Source organism: Lepeophtheirus salmonis, chromosome 10, assembly GCF_016086655.4.
Source record: "Lepeophtheirus salmonis chromosome 10, UVic_Lsal_1.4, whole genome shotgun sequence".
In the NCBI taxonomy this organism is placed as follows: domain Eukaryota; kingdom Metazoa; phylum Arthropoda; class Copepoda; order Siphonostomatoida; family Caligidae; genus Lepeophtheirus; species Lepeophtheirus salmonis.
The window spans coordinates 11,747,896-11,768,028 of record NC_052140.2 but is presented as its reverse complement, the minus strand read 5'-3'; the positions used below and the strand labels follow the sequence as shown (position 1 = coordinate 11,768,028).

At 31.6% G+C, this 20,133-nt stretch overlaps 1 protein-coding gene across 3 annotated transcripts in view; it reads right to left on the bottom strand.

Moving 5' to 3' along the window:
* LOC121125427 (uncharacterized) overlaps positions 1-14,674 on the bottom strand; it is a 315,586-nt gene extending 300,912 nt beyond the window's left edge. For 2 of the 3 annotated variants that reach the window (XM_071891428.1, XM_040720628.2), the window contains exon 1: positions 14,557-14,662. The gene's annotated coding sequence lies outside the window, so the exon portion shown is untranslated. Of the gene's footprint in view, positions 1-14,556 lie in introns of all 3 variants that reach the window. The other variant, XM_071891427.1, reaches the window with a different exon arrangement.
* Between the last annotated feature and the right edge of the window lie 5,459 nt (positions 14,675-20,133).

Here is a 20,133-nt window from a genome sequence, read left to right as displayed (position 1 = left end):
AAATTCTAGATATAAAATTTTAATTGTAAATTTTGGATTCTCTTTTGTTGCCTGTGATTAATTTTTAGTGATTTCCATTCACTTATACTGGCGATAAGTTAATTAATTTGACGGAACCTACTAAAGGGCGTCCGCAGGGAGTGAGCTGAAAAGATTGGAGCTCCAGCTCAAAATTAATGAATTTTTGTTTTTTAATAGATTTTTTTTGATTAGCCTAAAAAAAATTACGCAAAAGTAGGGTAAAATTTTTTTCACAAAAAAATAATATTTGAAATTGTTTTCCAAAAAATTTTATTGTTTGTGAAAAGTTATAGATTTTGAAATTTTTTTCAAAACAAAATTAATTTCTTGAGAATAGCTGTTAATTTTTTAAATTAAAAAAATAATGTTTAATTTTTTTGTGATTAATTGAAGATTTTTGAACTTTTTTTTTTAATTTTTTTCAATCTTTTTTTCAAAAAAAAATCGAAAAAAACCCAGATCCCCCTCCCAAAAAAAAAAAAAAAGAAATATGTATATATATATTCCAGGGGTTTTTTAAGAATTTATTTTTTTCAAAATTAGCTTATTTGAATATTAAATAGGTAAACTAAACCTTCAAATTATTATTTATTGTCCCAAATAATTCTTACCTGTAATGGGTTAATAAAATTAATTCTGTCAATAATTGATTTAATGACTATTTTTTAAATAATATTTCTTTTAATTCTAAAATAGGTTTGTTTGGAATTTTTTTATAATTAAATAGGTCAATTTAATTATTTGAAATACATTCTACTTCAAATCGTTTCTAAAATATAAGTAATTTCATACAGGCGAAAAAATGGTAAATCAGTCAAAAAATTTGGATTAATTATGTCATGACTTGAAAAAATATAATTGAATGTTATTCCTAAAACAGTTGTTAATTCATATTTGAGGTAGTCAATAATTGACTTGATGACTTTATTTAGAAACTAATATTTATTTTTAATTCTTAAATAGTTCTTTAAAAAAAAAAAAAATTTGTATTATTTGAAGGGCATTCTACTTCAAATAATAATTAGTTAGTCAATAATTGATTTGATGACTTTTTTAGAAAGTAATTTTTATAATTAATTCTAAAATAGTTCGTTTTTTTTAAATAAAAAGCTAATTTTATTTTTCAAATGCATTATTTTTCAAATATGATTCTATATTTTTTTAGGAACCATATTTAAGAATATTTTTTCAAGTCATAACATAAATAATCCAATTTTTTGGACTGATTTCCCATTTTTTTGTCTGAATGACATTACTTTTCTGTTGGAAACTAAAATTCGAGGCTTTTCCTTATTCCCAAAAAAAAAAATTCGCCCTTTCTCCATAAAATTTTTGGGAATATTAATTGAACTACTTTTTTTGAAGAATCCAAGGGTTTTCCTAATTGTAACTTTTGCAGTTACAATGGGTCAGAATTTGAACATAGCTACAAAATTGCAATCAAAGGCTTACTTCCACAGTATTGTCATGTATGACCTTTTCCTCCAGAACCATAGATTAGGGTTTTTGGACCACTATTTTTAGTTGCTGACCATATTTACCAGGGATTTTTTAGTTTAACATTCGTTTTGTTGATGATTTGCACTGATAGCTTCAATGAAATACCTTCTTTCTCCATTTTTTTAATGCTGGAAGGTATAAATGAGACATGAGTTTTTTTTTTTTATAAAACAGATCTATTGCATCAATGGGTTTGAGATACAAATGAGACCTCTCCAGGATCAAATCAATCCTGTGCCCCATTGAACAATGACTAGCTGAAGGGAAGTGGTATTTTTTCAATACTGATATGAATCTGTGAGCCTCCTTGAATGTTTCTCTGACCTCCTCAAAAAGTCTGTGGTGCCCATGACCAACGTAACTAATGTGTTTCAAGATAAAACCATTTTTAGATCAACTCCTGATAGTATGCTTGATCCATTAAATATATCTTGAAATTATGCTAGATAGATTTTGGGAGAATTTCATTAATTATGTGATTTACAGTTGAGAGATTGTGGCAGGGTTCGTCTGATGAAGCCATACAGTATTTACCATGACTGGACATATAATATGAAGCTCAAAATTTTTTTAGTATTACAATTTTCTGTATTTGTTGTCTCATCAACTTGAATGGATAACGGCTTGCTCTTTAATTAATTTTAAATGCTAATTGAAGTATTTTATAGCTTTTATCCAGGTTATTTATTGCAATAAGAGCTTTTTGATGTGAGAAAAATACCTATATTGTCTTCAAAAGACTGTTTTATTAAGGTATTCTCTAACTTATTCCAAGATAATCTTCCAGATATCAAGACCAACGGCATCAGTTCTGGAGATTTTTGACTCAGAGCTCTTTTTGTAACCTCTTAAAGTTGTGCTTGAATGTGGATTCGTTTTAATTTGTTATGAAGATTTCGGCCATTTCAGGAGTTAGCCTATGACGTATGAAAATTGCATTGTCTTACGTGGTCATCTTTAAGTCCCACATCTTTATTATGAAAAAAGGCAAAACTCTTTACTTAGTCAATATAGATACTGAGAGGAAATTTTGAATTATTTAGCATTTAAAAATTTTGATGACAATCTTTTCAGGTATTAAAAATATTAAAAATGTTTCTTTCTAAAATTGACTTTTTTTTCTTACATTTTCAGAAAAGAAAGATCAAAATTTTCTTATGTTATTCTCTCGTTTTTCTCCTTAAGATAGTTTTATAAAAAAACTGTATAAATGTTTTTTATAGGTTAAAATATTGTCTATCATAATTAATTTATAAAAAATAATGAGGAATCGTGTATTTTAATCCTTATTTTCGAAATAAAGACATTTTGTTCCGTTTCAATTTTGAACAAAATGTGCTACCTGAAGATGATATCTTGGCAAAATAAAATTTGCCATTGTTAATTTTCATACCATATGACAACTTTTCCAATCTATCCCTAATCGAAATTCGAAAAAAGTTGAAAATCAAACGGGCCTATGATCCATCCTTCATGGTGGTTCTTGGACGATTACAAGCATGAATATAGTAATTAGAAAGCAGCCTACAATTATACTATAGAAAGGACTCTACTCTTCCATCTGCAGAAAAACCGTACAACAAAAATACGTAGCTGCTGTCGAAGCTGCCATAACAAAAGGGCATTGGGAAATTAGAAGTGGGCATGTAGGGTTTTTAATGCAGTGGTGGTGATATTTAATCTGCCTTGAGGGTCTAAGCTTATATTGTACTAAAAAGGATGAACTATGGCATAGCCAATTCTATATTGTTTTTTTGTAGTATCAGCGGTGGCTTTTTGGCAGGCCCGTTTATTTGTAATTGTTAATATAAAGAAGGAACTTTGTTTTTCTTTAGCAGCTGTCATGTAGGGAACATCCTTTTCCTAAATTGATTCACTTATATTCAAAAATTGTTTGAACGTTTGTGTGTGTAACCCTACAAATTAGTTGTGGAATTATAATTGTAAGTCCTTGTTGTACTCAGAGTGGAATTGGGGATCGGCATCTGAGTAATTCAGGCAAATGTCCTTTTTTATATCCTTTTCTCCTTCCTCTTTTGTCAAGTGGATTGTAGCTGATCTCATGATATTTCATGAGCATTATCTTCCTCTCCAAACAGGACTTACACTAATAATAACTAGTGTCGTAAATTCTAAGCATTTTTAGCGTGCAAGTTTTTGTTGTTGTTGGCAAACTAAACAGTGTTTTGTTTTTTTCTAACAATGTTATTATTTTTCTTTTATTCTTGAGGAGTGATCATCTAATTCCCAAATATAGTATGTGTGTTCATGAATGATGGAAACTTGTCCTGGGGAGTTATAAGCAGTGCTCCTAAACGTTTTTTTAACTTTTCCGGGTTTTTTTTTGAGTAGCAAACTGAAGAGTGTATTTTCTTGTTATGACTATCATTTAATTCCTGAGGAGTAAAGTTCCTTTTCTGCTGCATACAATTATATACAAAACTGTATAGAACATTTGTGTGTGTACATAAAAGACAAAGAGTTTCAAATTTTTTGGCGAGTTATAATTGTAAGTCCTAGTTGGACTGAGGTTAAAAATGAGGATCGACATATTCGAGTATTTCTTATGTATTTTCTTATTTATTTCCTATAACTAAACGATGTCCATGATATTATCCACATTTTTGACAATTGGGCTTCCAGAGCAATGTGCATTTTTGCATTAAAATTACTGGAACAGAATCGACGAAACCAAAATACGACGTCATTGGCTGTTACAGTATAAAGGCTTCTTACTGTATTTATATTTTCACCGGCTGGGCATGCTTTTTACCCTTGTAAAAACTGTAATGTATGTCGTATTTCTCTTAGCTGGTATCCATCTTTGACGACAGCTCAAAAAACGCAAAATCAAACAATCAAAACCTATTTATTAAAGTTATTTTTAGTTTAAAAAGGCTTATCTTTCTAACACCATTCGGCGTCAAGCCGATCGCATTAGTACAACACGAGATGCACATTACTAAAGCCATTTAGTGGAAAAATGGTATATTTTATTTACTACAGCCATTATGTCCTGCCAGATTGTAAAAATAAAGAATACAGGAAATAAACATGGTCACCCGAATATGTTGAATAATTTTTTGGAGGAGAGGAGCTTAGTTGTCATTACATTGGATTAGATCAGCTGCAAGCAGCCGTGAGAGGAAGGAAATAAATTACAAGGCCTACTCTGTATATTGCAATGATTAATGGAGTAATTACCCTGATGTCGACCCTCAATTCTACAGCGAGTCCAGCCAGGACTTACACTTTTAACTCCGAAACAAATTCTCAGAGTTACACTTCCTCATTCATGTGTACACGCAATAGATGTTCTCTGTCCGAAATTTCAAAAGTAATTATCTCGGTCCTCCGATCCTGCATTCATTGCCTCAGAAGTCATTCCTAACAAAATGATAAAGCAAGCTTCGACTGTTAGTATTGGTCCTGAAGAGAAGGGCCCTTCATCAATCAAAGGCAAAGGTTTGAACGGCTTGGTATTATCAATGGCATGGAACATGCTGATCTGAACAGCATTTTGAAGATCCCATTCACCGACACACGTCAAAAATAGTTGAGGTACAGACTAGGGACGTCCTGCATATTTATAATTAAGAACCGGGAGGATCCTATGGAGAGAATTTGTTATCTTTTACAAAAAGAATTGGAGGTATCTTTTCCTATATATTTTTATTTATAGAGTGTTTAATAACTTTTACTTGTCAGAACTAGTTCGAGAGCCTCACTGATTAATCTAGTTAGTCATCTACCGGGTTTTCTTTTCCGCCTTCGTTATTGTGATTAAACTTATAATATTTAAAATTGTTAAATTGACTTTTTTATATATATATATAAGTATTAATTAGAATTTGTATGTTTTCAGTTTTGGATTAAAAACTTATATTATTTTTGACAGATGTAAAAAAAAAAAAAAAAAAAGAATTAAATTTTTGTAGAGGAAAAAAATATTGAGTACACACAATAGTTATTACTTTATACTTAAATGTTCTGTCTTCAACAATTAAATATTACTTATAGCAGCTTTTAGAAATAAAAAATGTCTGTTTAGATTGTCAACTAGAAAAAGCCGCTTTCTAGAACGTATTTTATGCACCTCTGAGAATGTCTATACAATATATATATATATACACAAGCAACAAAACTTGTTTGAAAGTATTAAAAAGACTCAACTTTTTTTTTCTTTTTTTACAGGAAGCCTCTAGAATTTTAATTTTATTTTTATTTTTCAAAATATAATATGCAATTAAATATATACTACATATATTTTATTGTCTAGCAATTACTTTTTAATCATTATTTTTTATTGTCAATATAACCACAAAATTTATGCATTAATGAAATTTAAATATAATATAACTAGCAGAGGGTTACATGCTCAGGCCATGAAAAGCACAGGAAATGACAATGGTCATTGTTATTTCTTCTTAAAGTTGAGACCTCCTTAGTGCAGGTGAGCGTTAGGGTGTTTATACAAAAATTATAATGTAGCGCCTGTATACTACATATATAAAATTTATTATTACATTTTGAATCTAAAAAGAAAGTGTTGAACAACATAATTAAACATTTATAAAGATGAGAAGTCTATCTTTTATTTTGGTCAAAAAATTGTCAAATCCAAATTAGCAAAGAATTTTTTTGCACAAATTTGTGCAAAAAAAAATGTAAATAGCATTTATTGGCATTTTAACAAGGAACATAAATCTGGGAAACCTTATACGACAACAAAACCTTGATTATATTATGTTAGACTATAATCTAATCTTTCAAGTATTAAACTGGCAAATTGAGGTCTTGATGTGTAATTTTTAATGTTATAGGTATGATCCGAAGTTTTGATTAGAAATACCTTTTTCTTATTCTATTTTTAAATGTATTTGTATATTATGTTGGTACTATTGTCCGTAACGTTTGCATTGTTAGTTTGTTTTAGACAGATAAAAAGGTTTAACATCTTTTCGTGTGCTCCACAATTTTCTGTATATAAAAAATGGTGAGAAAGACAAATTTTGGGGCAAACATTCTTAAAGCTTTTAAAAGATTGTTTTTTCTTAAAATTTATCATTTTATTAAGGACTGGTACAACCCTAGCTTACAAAAAATTATTAAATCATTGTACAAAATAAGTTTTTTTCCTCTAAATCATTTGCAAAAAGAATTCCGTTATTCAATCGTAATTTTTTTATTTATAGAAATTGGTTGTAATCTATCAATGCATAAAAAAGACATAAAACATAATTTCAGCTGAATCAAGTATAAATTTAACGATGTTCATATAATATAAGTGTTCCATATATACAGGATGGAAAATCTATTGCAGAACGCTTTACACCTTTTATTAAGATCTTTATACCTCTCTTCAAAATAAAGATAGAAGCTTGAAAATTGGGTATGATTAATCTTATATTAATCTACATAAAAAAATATTAAAGGATAAAATCACCACCAACTGAATGATCTCCTCCAGACGGGACCTCACGCTGAAGCAGGTATTGATGATGTCCTTTCTGGGGATGTAGTTGAATACTTCCATGATAGAGGTGATGAGAGAGGTGTTTGTGTTGTGAGGGGGACGATTGGTATCCCTTTCAGCCACGCCCCCCACATACAAGTCCAAGGGGTTGAGGTCGGGGCTACTAAGGGGCAAGATCTCCTTCTCCCAGAAGTGAAAGAGTATCAGAACGACGCCTATGAGTGTTCTTTTTTTACGTCAAACTCTTTAGGGTTCCCTTTCCTTTTCAAAATATTAATCATAAATGCGCCTGAAGTTCTTCACAGTGTTGTAGGACAAGTTGTTGGACTGGGCAATCTCCTTGCTGGTCCCTGCTGCACGAAATCAACAATCCATGGCTCCACGAATCGCCTTCTGCAAATTCCCATTCATAGTTAAACGTTTTGTTTGTTTTGATTATACAGCCCCTGTAAACCGACCATCAACAAGTTAACATAGTTAGCCAGTCTGGGATTGTTCATGGATAGATAGTCCACTTTTAAAAACAGACATCAATAGCGTGTCCACCCTGTACATATATATTATTTAGAGTTGTAGAAAGTATGAACAAAAATATGTGTAAATTTATAATAGTTGTCAAAAAAAACCTGATCCCTTTGGAAGGTTTACCTCATCATGTAATTATGATTCCCATTCATGATACTCCAAAATTAAAAAATTAAATGTTTCATTTTTTGTCACAAAGGGCAATAATTAATTGATTCATTTAATTATAAGGATGCTTCAAAAGTTGGTTAAATAATAAATCTTCAAAGGTATACAAATTCCAACCTATACTTCTAAAATATTACATGTTTTCTTCGGGACATTAATTAAGAGTAATGTTGTAGATCCTTCTTTTGATAATTGAATATTTTTTGGATATTGGTGTTATTTCACCTCTGTCTATATCACTCTTTTTTCATTGCTAGGCTCTCTTCCTTCTTAAGAGCGTTTATTATTTTTCACATATTGGGATAAATACTAGTATTAGAGCTTTTTAAAGCGTTTGTAAAAAATCCTTCTACACTTTCATTCATTTTACACTATTATTATGGAATCATAATCACATAGTACTGGAGTATGAATCATCATCAAATATCTCTATTCTTTTATTCGGTAAAGTGGTCCTTCGGCAAACTGTCCATTCGGCAAAGTGTTCATTCGGCAAAATGTATTTCGAGAATTAAGTTTTGGGAAATGTGCCCTAGAACCCTAAGTCTTTATTACCCTTAAAATAAAATTGAGGGTCAACATCAGAGTAATTCTTACCTTACGTCTAAATCCTTGCTATATAGGAAGTGAGATTTGAGGGGATTCTTTCTATCTTTCTCTTATAACTGCTTGCAGTCGATAATATACAACGTCATGACAGCTATACTTAGTCATGTAAATAGTGTGTACTTTCTGGAATTGGTAATCTAAAGAATGAATTTTCTTTTCTTTATCTGTTGTCATTACTATTTAACTCATGAGTAATGAACTTCCTATTCAAAACCTGATTAAACATTCTTGTGTGTTCATAAATGATGGAAAGTGACAATGAGCAGAATTGATGATTGGAATTCTAGTCATTCTTGCAAATGTTCCTATTTATTTACGTCTCCCCACTTGTCACAGCTGATAGCAGCTGATGTATTTTAAAAAAGGATTTTTTTATAGTAGCTATGGATTTTTTTTTATTATTTTCTATCCAAGCTTTGGATTTCCGATGATTTATTTTCAAAAAAATTTTAGTTTTTTCAAAAAAAAATTTTTCCAAAAACCAAGCCCCTGTAGAATATGCTAAGAAACAAATTTCAAACAGACAATCATTGGACTTTAGAGCTCAATAGTTCTTTATAATAATATCCATATATTTCCCAACTTCAATACAATATTAGATTAGATATGTACATGCTTAAGTTGTATAAATTATGAATAAATAATAATTATGAAGTCTATAATAATTTTCATTTTACCTTTATTTATTTTGTGTCTATATCTTAATAATTATATTATTACTAATGATAGTAAAATATTGGCAAGTTTTTCATTTGTATGATAAAATAGGTATATCTTCTTTAAATAAATATATGTTCATATATTGACATATGTAAATAAATAATCTGTTATATGCTTCTAGGAATGGGTACGGAACATACCTAGAGAAGTACAGGGTGAGGAATCGAAAATTAGAATCATCTTTGAGGCTGTCTACCCTTAGTTCTAAAATTCTGACAACTTTGTACGTGGTGCCATTAGAAAGAACTGATAAAAAGCTACCATTTCATGCTTGTTTTGTTTGAGTGCAATTAAAAATGTTTGAGAAACATGCAAAATAGTAGAGGGTGTGCGATCTTGTCCACGCACAAGATTTACCCCGTCAAGAGGATCTTCACAGAGGACGCTGTTCTGAACAGGAGAGAATAATCGCTTCTTGACTTAATCAATAGCTCAGGTCGAGAGAACCTTCAAGATCAAGCATCCAGCTCAGGTTATATTTTTCGGCGTCGTGGCGTCCGACAGTAGCAATATGCCTCACTACTTGTCCAAGGGCAACCAAAAAGTCAACACGGACGTCCACTACAAGGTCCTCAAATACCAAGTCTTGCCACGGTTAAAGAGCACGTTCTCTAGGGACAAATATATGTTCAACCAGGACGGCACCCCGGGACACATATCCAAGAAGGTGCAGCATTTCAACAGGAAGAACATGGCTGCCTTCTGTCCGGCAGACCTCACATACTTTGTCCTAACCCGACATGAACACCTTGGGCTTTGTTGCTTAGTGTGTCTTGGAGGGCAAGACGAACAAAATTTCTCACCCAAATGTTCATACCCTGAATGCCTTTATCATGGAGGAGTGGAACAACTTGGACTTGGACTTCATCAAGGCCAGCTGTGCTTCTGTTTGTCCCCGTAGTGAAGCCATCGTTTAGATTGGAGGCCATATAAAATTTAATTGTAGAAAACTGTTGAATTAACAACTTTTTCTTCAACAGTTTGCCATAAAAATGGCACAATATAAAGATATGAAGAAGTGAACACAGCTTTTAAAAATTTCTTCTCACCCTGTATACAACATGTACTAAAAAGCGAGAGCGGCTAGTTGTTAATCAGAACAGGAATTTTTATTCACCAAAGCCGTTGTTATTATACGTTTATTCTTGGAGAGAAAACATCCATGTATTAAGTAATACATAGTTCGGGAAAAACGAGGAGGTAGAGGTGTATAAAATATGACTTTAGATGCATGAACGTTTTTTTGTAGTTGCAAGCTGGACATCATTGGTTATTTCATCAAGCTGTTGTCGTTATTATTTAATTCTTGAGGACAGAGCATCTAAGTAATAAGCAATACCTAATGCGCGTGCTCATGAAGTACAAAGAGTAACACTAAGGCTTTGCTCCTTGGGAGTTATGATTGTAAATCCTTATTAAAATTGGAGTAGAATTGAGGATCGACATCGGGGTAATTCCAGCCTAAATGACCTTACTTTAAACAAAGTGGGATTTGTACTTTATACATAGATGAGCAGCTTAGAAATAATGATATTTTATTATATCAGCTGCAAGTACCTGTGCTTATGGAAGACAGAGAGTAACAATGAGGTGTTCCTCAAGAGTGATAAGTGTACGTCCTTGTTTGACTTGGAGTAGTATTGACACATTTATATTCCGTATACCAAAGGCTCCGGACCCATTCCCTACTATAAAAAATTGTAGAGCGTTATTCATTTAAATTAAATTAATCATTAACGACACAATTGTCTTATTTCTTCTGGTAGATCCCTCGATCCTGTAGGAAGAGTATTTAGGGTGGAACCATGCCTAGCCAATTATTTTTTTAAATATATATAAGATATATTTTATAGCTTTTTTTTACATATTTTACAATATTTTCTACATACAGTATATGTTTTCTTCCACAACTACCTTAAGCTCTTAAGGAGGATAGAGATGAGTATCCAGGGATATGTCAACCCACTTATCATCAGCACGAACTTGAATAGTGGTGTCAACCCGGGAAGGAGTGGGAGATTTGGGAAATAAATTCCCAATGAATTCTTGAGCCTTTACATCCTTCATTAAATAATGAGAGAGCATATAGTTCCTTTTATGAGGAATCACTAACAAGGTGCTCTTTTTGAGTATTTCCTTCCAAAAGTCCTTGCTTTCCTGCATGATGTTTTTACATATTTTCTCAAAGTCGGTTCATGTAGATACAAAGAATGGGACTTGCCAGAATACATCCCTCAATGTCATATGAACATGGGACATCATGTATGAATAAGGCTATTTAAATTAGTTGTACTAATGAGAACTGTTATTATACTTTATATATATAAAGTGTTGTAGAACATATGTCTAGCAAGTTACCGAAGGGCAAGAACTGAAAGAGTTATTTCCAAACATATCTTCTAATATTTTTAAAAGAGGGATATTTAAAATGACAAATTCTTACATACAATTCAATTTTAGTTAAATTGATAATGATTAGGATTCATTATTTGATCAAGTTAGAGTTGATAAATTTGACTTATTAAACACATATTTAAAAAAAAAGAGTTGCTAGTAAATTGCTTTTAAATACGTATACTTTCATACATTAAAAATGAAAAGACAATTCAGTAATGCTACTAATATATTTGTATTTGTCAGCCAGAAATAAATCTATGTAAAAAAGATATACAAAAAAAATTGCATCTCTAAGGATTTTTCTTCAATTTTGTATTTCATTAGGTGATCCCATTTTTTATGGGGGGGTGCACTAGCAAATATTCAACATTATTATCATATTTTTCCCCGAAATCAATACCTATTTCATGAATTCATGCCCCGTAAAAGAAAGATCGAGGCAATTGAAGGAAGATACTTTTAATTTGATCTCACGAGATGTTCAAATTTGGATTCCGAATACCCCAAGGGACTACGGGAGGGGAATTCATCCAAGGAAAACTACCAGATCTGATAAACGAATAGAGTGAACTCCTTCCTTGGGAATGAGACAACGGGATCGAAACAACAAAGCAATCAATTTATGATGAATAGATAATTTTAATATTTCAAAATGGGATCACTGAAAAAATATAAAATGGAACATTGAATTCATTTGTACAAAATGAGTGTTATGAAGTGTTATAATTATAAGTATAAATGGTAATTCTTGACTTATCAATAGAGAATAAATCAGTTTGACATTTGTGAATAATTAAATTAATTGATTAATAATCGGAATCGAAATAAGCTTAAATTTTGATATCAGTATGTCTTTAATTTTTATTATTTGATATGTGAATTATTGTTTAATTATCTATGAAACTATTGTTGGATGATTACCTAAAAAAGTACTGTTTTTAATGTTAATTAACGTAAATAAAGTTTAAGTTTTCAATGTATGCAAAAGAACAATAATATCTTTTTAAAAGATAACTTCATTTTTTCATTTTGTTCGTTTCCTTGTGAGGGGAGTCTCGTCAAGAAATAATAGGCATTAAGTAATCGAGGATTCAAAATTGTTATCATGTAAAAAAACTGCAACGTGCAACTCAAATATCAGTTTCGTATAGCTTCACTTGAAATACGTCCGTAACCGGGTACTCTACGGTCTGAATAACACTAAATTACCCTGTACAATTTTATAAACCAAAGTGATCTTAATTTTAAAATAAACTCATTAATGTTTAATTACAAACTTATGATAGTACCGGTGTCAATACTAATTTATTATAAGAGGGTGGTCGGAAAAGTTTCCGACCTAACAAAGATACAAGAAATGTTTTTTGTTTTTTTTAATTTATTGTTTCAACATAGTCTCCTTATACCTCCAAACACTTCTACAAGCAATGTTCCCATCTCTGTAACTCTTTCAAATAGTAGTAGGCATTTCATTTTGCAAAAAAATTGTTTTTGGATCAATTAATCCGAATCAGATTGACTTAGACACGTCAAATTTCAATACAACACGGCTTTATATGTATTCTATTTGTTGGAATCTAATTAAAGTTTACACTTTCCAAAATTCATAAATAATTACAGTTTGATACTCCATTTTGTCCATTATCACAAAAGTTCACTCACCTCAACTAACTCCAAACCTCGAATGGGCAAAAACGTCGACCGACAGAAGATGGTATAATCTAAATAAGAGCCTCCTCCAAACGGGATATTTAAGCAACCACAAAGAACCCCTCACAACCCCTCATTTACAACCAAAATGTTGGTGTTCTTTTTGGGTACAGCCTGTCCCAAAATGTGATACAATTTAAACTCCTCTGGACGGGTGTTTATAAAGAGATGAGGCTATTAATGCAGAATGTGATTTTTTTTTTTAAATTTGGTCTTTCAATCTGGTGTGAAACGACGTCTGGGAAGGATAAATAACAAATTTATTTGAAGATCGTCTTTGTAGTCCTCAAAAATGGTTGAGGTACAGGCTAGGAACATTCTTTATTTTTAAAAGCAAGTCCTTGCCAGACCCTTTATTTTTGCCATCAAGAGTTGGAAACCTTCTTTCATCTATTATACGAATTCGTTAAAATTCCCCCAGTCCTTAGAATGTTGGAGGAAGAGATAAAATTTGATGTAAGACTGAGTACCTTTAATGGGATCACAGTATCGTCCTTACGTTATATGGAGCGTCTGAAGATTGAGGAGCTAATCTCCAAAGTACATATAATATACGCCGTGAAGCACAAGATCGAAGAACCTTTCCAGGATCCATGACTACGTCTCTCAGCAGTTATAATTCTCAATTCCATCTCCATCGATGGAAAATGTAAATTCTAATCAAAATATAAAATGTTTACCAACTGTTATTTGTCAAAACTGGCTCGAGATACTCTCTTCTCGATCTTATTCACTTATCATATCTACCGGCTTTTTACCACTGCAACAAAGTGGAACAGAGGCTATATTTTACTTTTTTATTCGTCATCAGGATTACGACAAAACATAGAAATCGTTTTTGATTCAACTTCGTAGGACGATTATATATGATCACAGTAAGAGGTCATGAAATTTTCTAAGGTCAAGGTAACACAAAACGTACAAAATGTATCATCGACCAAATCTTTGTAACTAATTAAGATACACAACTTCTTTTTAATTTTAGGGGGAGGTTTTACGCTTTATCATGTGCCCACTACCCTATTCTAGCCTTTTTTGTTTTCAACCTCGTTTTTTTGCCCTTAACTTAATTGAATTTATAGTTGTCGTTTTATTTATTTAAAACAAACCATTTTAATAATTGTGTGTATTTAAGTATAATTTTTGCGTTGATTTAGAAAATGTATTATTGATGATAAAGATATGCCTTTTGGGAACAGATCTTCCAAACTAGCCATTCGGAGTAGGTTCCTCTAAGAGCGGCTTTGCATAAGATAAGACCGCATTTGCTGTGGTTGCAATTGATATTGGGTTTACGTTATTTTAAGTATGATTAAGCCAAAAAAGGTACCTTCTTCTTATTATTTATTACAATAATGTATTTTGTGAAGGAGCCTTGAGGACATATCATTTCAATTACTCTAACTAGGTTGCTACAAAAACTGTCTTACCTAAATCAAAGTGCTTGCTCTTCGTATAGAAATAACACACAAAAAAGAGATAAAAAGGTAAAATATTTGGAGAGGCTTCGCTCTCAGATAGTTCTCGTATGAAACTATTTTGAAAATTGAAGAGAAAAAACTATATTAGAATAAAAAAAACTACATTTGTATTAAGAGGCGCCCACGTTCGTTCTTGATATATATTTAATATATATGTGTAAAAGTTAAGAATGAATGAAAAAGAAAATAAAAATAACAAGTTGTTGAAAGTTAAAGTATTGTAGGCTTGTGGAATTGTCTTGCATATAAACACATACATATATGCACTGTACTCAAAACTAAAATACTATATTTCTTGAGTAAAGAGCTAAAGTTTACTATCAATAACAATAAGTATATTTTTGATTTTTTTGGAAGTCGACTTTTGTTAGTTTTATGGATTTGTATATGTGAAGGCTTTTGATGTGCAATCTTAGAGTAGTAAAGTTTTTGTAGCTTGAGGGTTTTTTGTTGTTGGCAAACAGAGCTGTGTTTTCCATTATACAAATCTCTTATAAATATTCTTTAATTCTGGAGGAGGCTCCAGAATTTATCGCGAAGATTGGAAAGACTTGGTCATAGAGATGGCATGGATCATGCGGATCCAAACATCTTTTCTAATAATCTATTCACTGATATACGTCAAAAATGGCGCAGGTACAAACTAGGAACATCCTATACCTTTACAAACAAGTCTTTAGCAGATCTTAAAGTAGGAGAATTGTTGTTTTTGCTTTGAAGAATTGAAGACCTCGGTTGATCTCTTCTGGGAATGTGCAAATATTACCACGATCCTCAAGATGGTCGATGAAGAGGTATAGATCAACTTTGATGTGAGACTGAGTCCCTCAGATTGGCACATTGTAAAGTCCTCTCGGTATCAGAATAGGTGGTAGGTTGAGTGGCTTATCTTCAAAGTACGAAGTATAATATATACAGTCAAGATGAAGAACCAAAATCTCCCTTTCGTGACTCCATAATTACGTCTCTCAACGAATTATAATCATGAGCTCCCTATCCATTGATCGAAAACACTAAAACAAAATATAGAATGTTTACCAACGATTATTTGTCAGAATTGGGTGGATATTTTCTGTTATTGATCTGATTTACTTATCAGATCTCTGGTTCTGTCGGTTTTTCTTATTTAGGTTCCTCCTTGTATCGTTAACTTTATCTAAATTAAAGATGCAAGTTAAGTGTTGTTTCGTTTTTTGTTTTTTTTATCCAAAACATGATTATAATTGTGTGTAGTAAAGTTAAATTTTTCACTGTGATTTAGAGAATTTATTATTCAGAATAAAGATATCACTTTCGTCTTTAAAAAAAGAAAAAAGAAAACTTGGGAAGGAACATCAAGATTTAAAGTCCTTGTGTACATGAAAGATAATGAATAACAATGTGTTTATTTTCTTCTTCCAACAACTGCTTTCTGTTAGTCAAAGGAAACCTCATGACATCTAGGCTCTATGATAAAGGCTGGGCTTTCTAGCTGATTATGTGATACTTGAGAGCCCTGAAATGGGTAGACTTTTGTTTAGAAAGAGATATGGCATTAAAAGTGTGAAAAAAAGTTGTAATTGATGGTTAAAAATACACAGCTTACCCGACCTGCATGCTAAAAGTTAACTTATGCATCCTTATTATAAATATATACTCCCAAAGGGTTACCTGGTTGTTGCTCGGGCCATGGAGGGAGCGGTAAATCACATTGACAATGGTAAGTGTTATTTCTTCTTAATTTTTAGACCTGTTCTTTGCAGCGAGCATTATAATATAGCGCCTGTATAATATATAAAATGTATTATAATGAATTTAAAATAAAAAAATCTATAAACTTCAAATAAAATACTAGAATATAAATGAAAAATTTGTCTATATAAGAAGCACATCTTTTATTTTTGTCAAAAAATGTCTAATCGAAATTTTCAAAACCGTTTGGGAAAAGGTAATTTTGTATTTTGTTTACTTTATTTCTATGCTATATAAGAAGCGAACAATCATCTAATTAAGCCAAGTTTCCCCCGTTCTATTTGATAACTTTCGTCCAACGAGAATCCAACTTCAATATACCTTTTGGTAGAATCCCTTGTACCTAAAATATTGGCAATGTTTCAGACAATGGTAGCGAAGAGGGTATACCTGGGATGCCATATCTCAAGAGAAGTAGCCCAGGTCACAACAGATTAATATAATTTTTTTAAAGTCCTTTTTCCCGGGGAAAGGGTTGAAATTCATGCAGCGTGTGTTTTTATTAGTTTTACTATTTATTATTTAAAATAATATTTTACTAATTAATTCCTTGGAACATTTTTTAGGAATTGACAGAACCTTGAAACTATGAATTTTATTTACAAATATATTACTTTTCCTAGCATGGGTTTTATTTGTTTGACGGACTTTAATTAATCTATGGTGTGTATACATTATTGATTGTATATGTTGTATTTTTCTCCATTAATCATTTACCAATGAAGCTGGAGTGAAATAACAAAAAAATTAAATAAAGTATATATATTGTACTTAGGATATGAATAACGTTGTAATTGAATATTTGATATATTGATGGTTTACTTTTTGACAATTTTAATAAAATTTACTAAAATATAAGTATAGCGTGGCACATTATCAACTTGAAATGACTACATATTTGCTAGTTAGAATGGCCATTTTGTAATTAAATAATGCATTTAAAGACAAAGAACTAGCAATTTGTACAATTTACTGATACAAATTGCAACATGAAATATACAAACCGCCTGATATATGAATTGAACGCAGTGTTAATTGGGTGATCGAAGTAAAAAAACAACAACTAAGGAGACATTCTTACTGTCCTTAATTATTATACACAGAGTTGTATACAACATGCCCTTGAATGCAAAAGCGGCTACTTATTTTTTTATCTTTCGAAACCGTTGTTATTATTCTTTTTTTCTTTAAGAGAGAACCTCTATGTATAAAGTAATCCCTTGTACGTGAAAGACAAAGTGGTGTATAAAATATGCTTACAGAGTAGGAGCAACCTGAACATAATTTGTTATTTTCTAAAGTTGTTCTCATTATTATTTAATTCTTGAGGAAGGAACATCAAAGTATAAAGTAATCACTTGTAAATGTGTACATAAAAGACATAAAGTAACACAAAGCTTTTACTCGGGAGTTATAAGTGTAAATCCTTGTTGGGTTCCCATTAGAATTGAAGATCAACATAGCTGTAAGTCCTTTTTAGACTATGAATAAGATTCAAGATCAATATTGGACTATTTTCAGCTTACGATTGGGATTTGTGTACATTTCTTTCCTCTAATAGTTACTTGCAGTTAGACCGATACAAGCCTAGCTCCCACAAAGTATAGTATCATACTCCAAAATAAGTTTTTTCCCTCTAAATTACTTTCAAAAAGAATCCGATATTCAATCATAATATCTTTTTTTTAATAGAAATTCGTTGTAATCCATCAACTTGCATGTATAAAAAATTCATATAAGATATTTTCAGCTGAATCAAGTATAAATCTTACATTGTTAATCTAGAATAAGTGTTCCTATTGTACTTATAAAAAACTAAACTTGAAGAAAGTATGCACAAAAATACGTGTAAGATTTTTTGTAGTTGGTAAAAAATAACATATTCCTGTAGTATTCATACCTCATTTTGAGATCAACACGCTCTGCAGTTGATTTATAATCACCTTTAGATTCGTCTTGTTTATTTTTTATTCTCCAAACAAAGGACTTGAGTTTTGCTTCTTGTGTACATAACATATCCGTACTAAAAGGTATATAAATACGTTCTAGAAAGCGAATGTTTTTTTTTAGTTGGCAATTTAAAAAAGTGTTTATTTTTGTATTTTTCGAAGCTGCTGTAGGTAGTATTTAATTCTTGAAGACACAACATCTAAGTATAAAGTAGTAACTAATGGTTGTCTTCATAAATGACGGACTGAGGGTTTGCTGTCAATTTTTGAAATTTGTTTGGTATAAATTTAATTCTTTTTGATCAACTGTCAATTTAAAAAAAAAATAGTTTTTTGAGAGTGACTATATTTAATATATGAAGTTTTTTGTGAGCAACTGTAGATTTTTCAAATTTTTTTCCAAAAAATTTTTCCAAAAATTTCATTTTTAGAGAAGACCACTTGATTTTTGAATTTTTTTTTTTGCAACAAATTTAATATTTGAAAATTTTTTCCAACAAATTATCATATACTCATACACCGTATTTGGCTTAATAAACCATCGACATATTTAAGAAAAAAATGAAGGACCGTTAGCAAAGATTGACAACCTTACCTACTATTGCCATGGACCGGCAGTCCTAAGGACCAATAGGAAAGGTCTTAAGACTGGATGGTACCGGGTCGAATAATTAAGGACTTCCGCAACACTAATTAGACTAAATATTCTGCCGAATATCTTGGAAATACAATGTTTCATGACTGAATAGAATGTTTATTTCTATACCAATCAACATATAAATTCCTCACTAAACCAGTAACAGGCGACAAAATCGTGAGTAAATTTTAGTGCCAAACTGCATCTGTTTTGCTCCAAAATTCTCAATGACAATGTGTTACAAAATGAAGTATTTTACATTTTAGAAAATCTGGAATTTTGTTGGGTCATCATTATTTTTACTATTCAGCTTAATATTATGCTACCGTGTAAAACTACACATAGAGTTGGAGAGTAGTAGGTCAAAACATTACCTTGATATTTGGGGCTGTTTCGTTTTGGGAACTGGCGGTATTCAAAAGTAGCCGCCCCAACTTCCTGGAAATAAATTGAGGTGTTGAGAGGGGCCTTTGAAGGTAACTTATCTGAAGGTGGTGGGTTTCATCCCCTTTTGGGACCTGGCAATGCATGAAAACATCCCAACTTTCGGGGCATAAATGGAGAGGGGGTTGAGGGACTATTACTTTTGTTTATGTAGGGGGCAATGAATGTATACGTTAGGAAATATCTGCAGAGTAAATGTTGCAACACTTAAAAAAAGAATATCAAACAATATATGGAACCAGTTATTTTTTATGCCTTGTAACATCCCAATATTTACCTCAGAATACAGGTTTTGTGCAATGACAGCCTCACTAGACAGATTAAAACCCACTGCTGCAACCTCAACAACTGTAAGGGGTCCCAAAGTAACCTTGGATCCACATGTTGTCGTGCACTATGGAACAAAACACCAAAACAGCCCCAACATTAGGGGTGTAAATGAGGGGTTGTGAAGGGTTTCTTAGTGTTTGGTTAAATAGTGGAGGTGGGTGTAATCCCATTTTGGGATACAGTAGTACCCAAAAAACAGTCCCAACATTCAAATTGTATCAGGAGGTTTGGAGGGGCCCTTATTGGTAGTTTATATAGGAGTGGTGCTGAGGGTTTGGGTATGTTTCAGGTGGGAAATGTTTGAATGGGGTATATCGCAAAACCATTTGGAGGATTATCTTATTTTATATTCAATGGTCGACGTTTTGTCTATTCGAAGTTTTGTCGATTCGACATTTTGTCAGTCGAACGTTTTGTCCACGCACCATTTTCAGA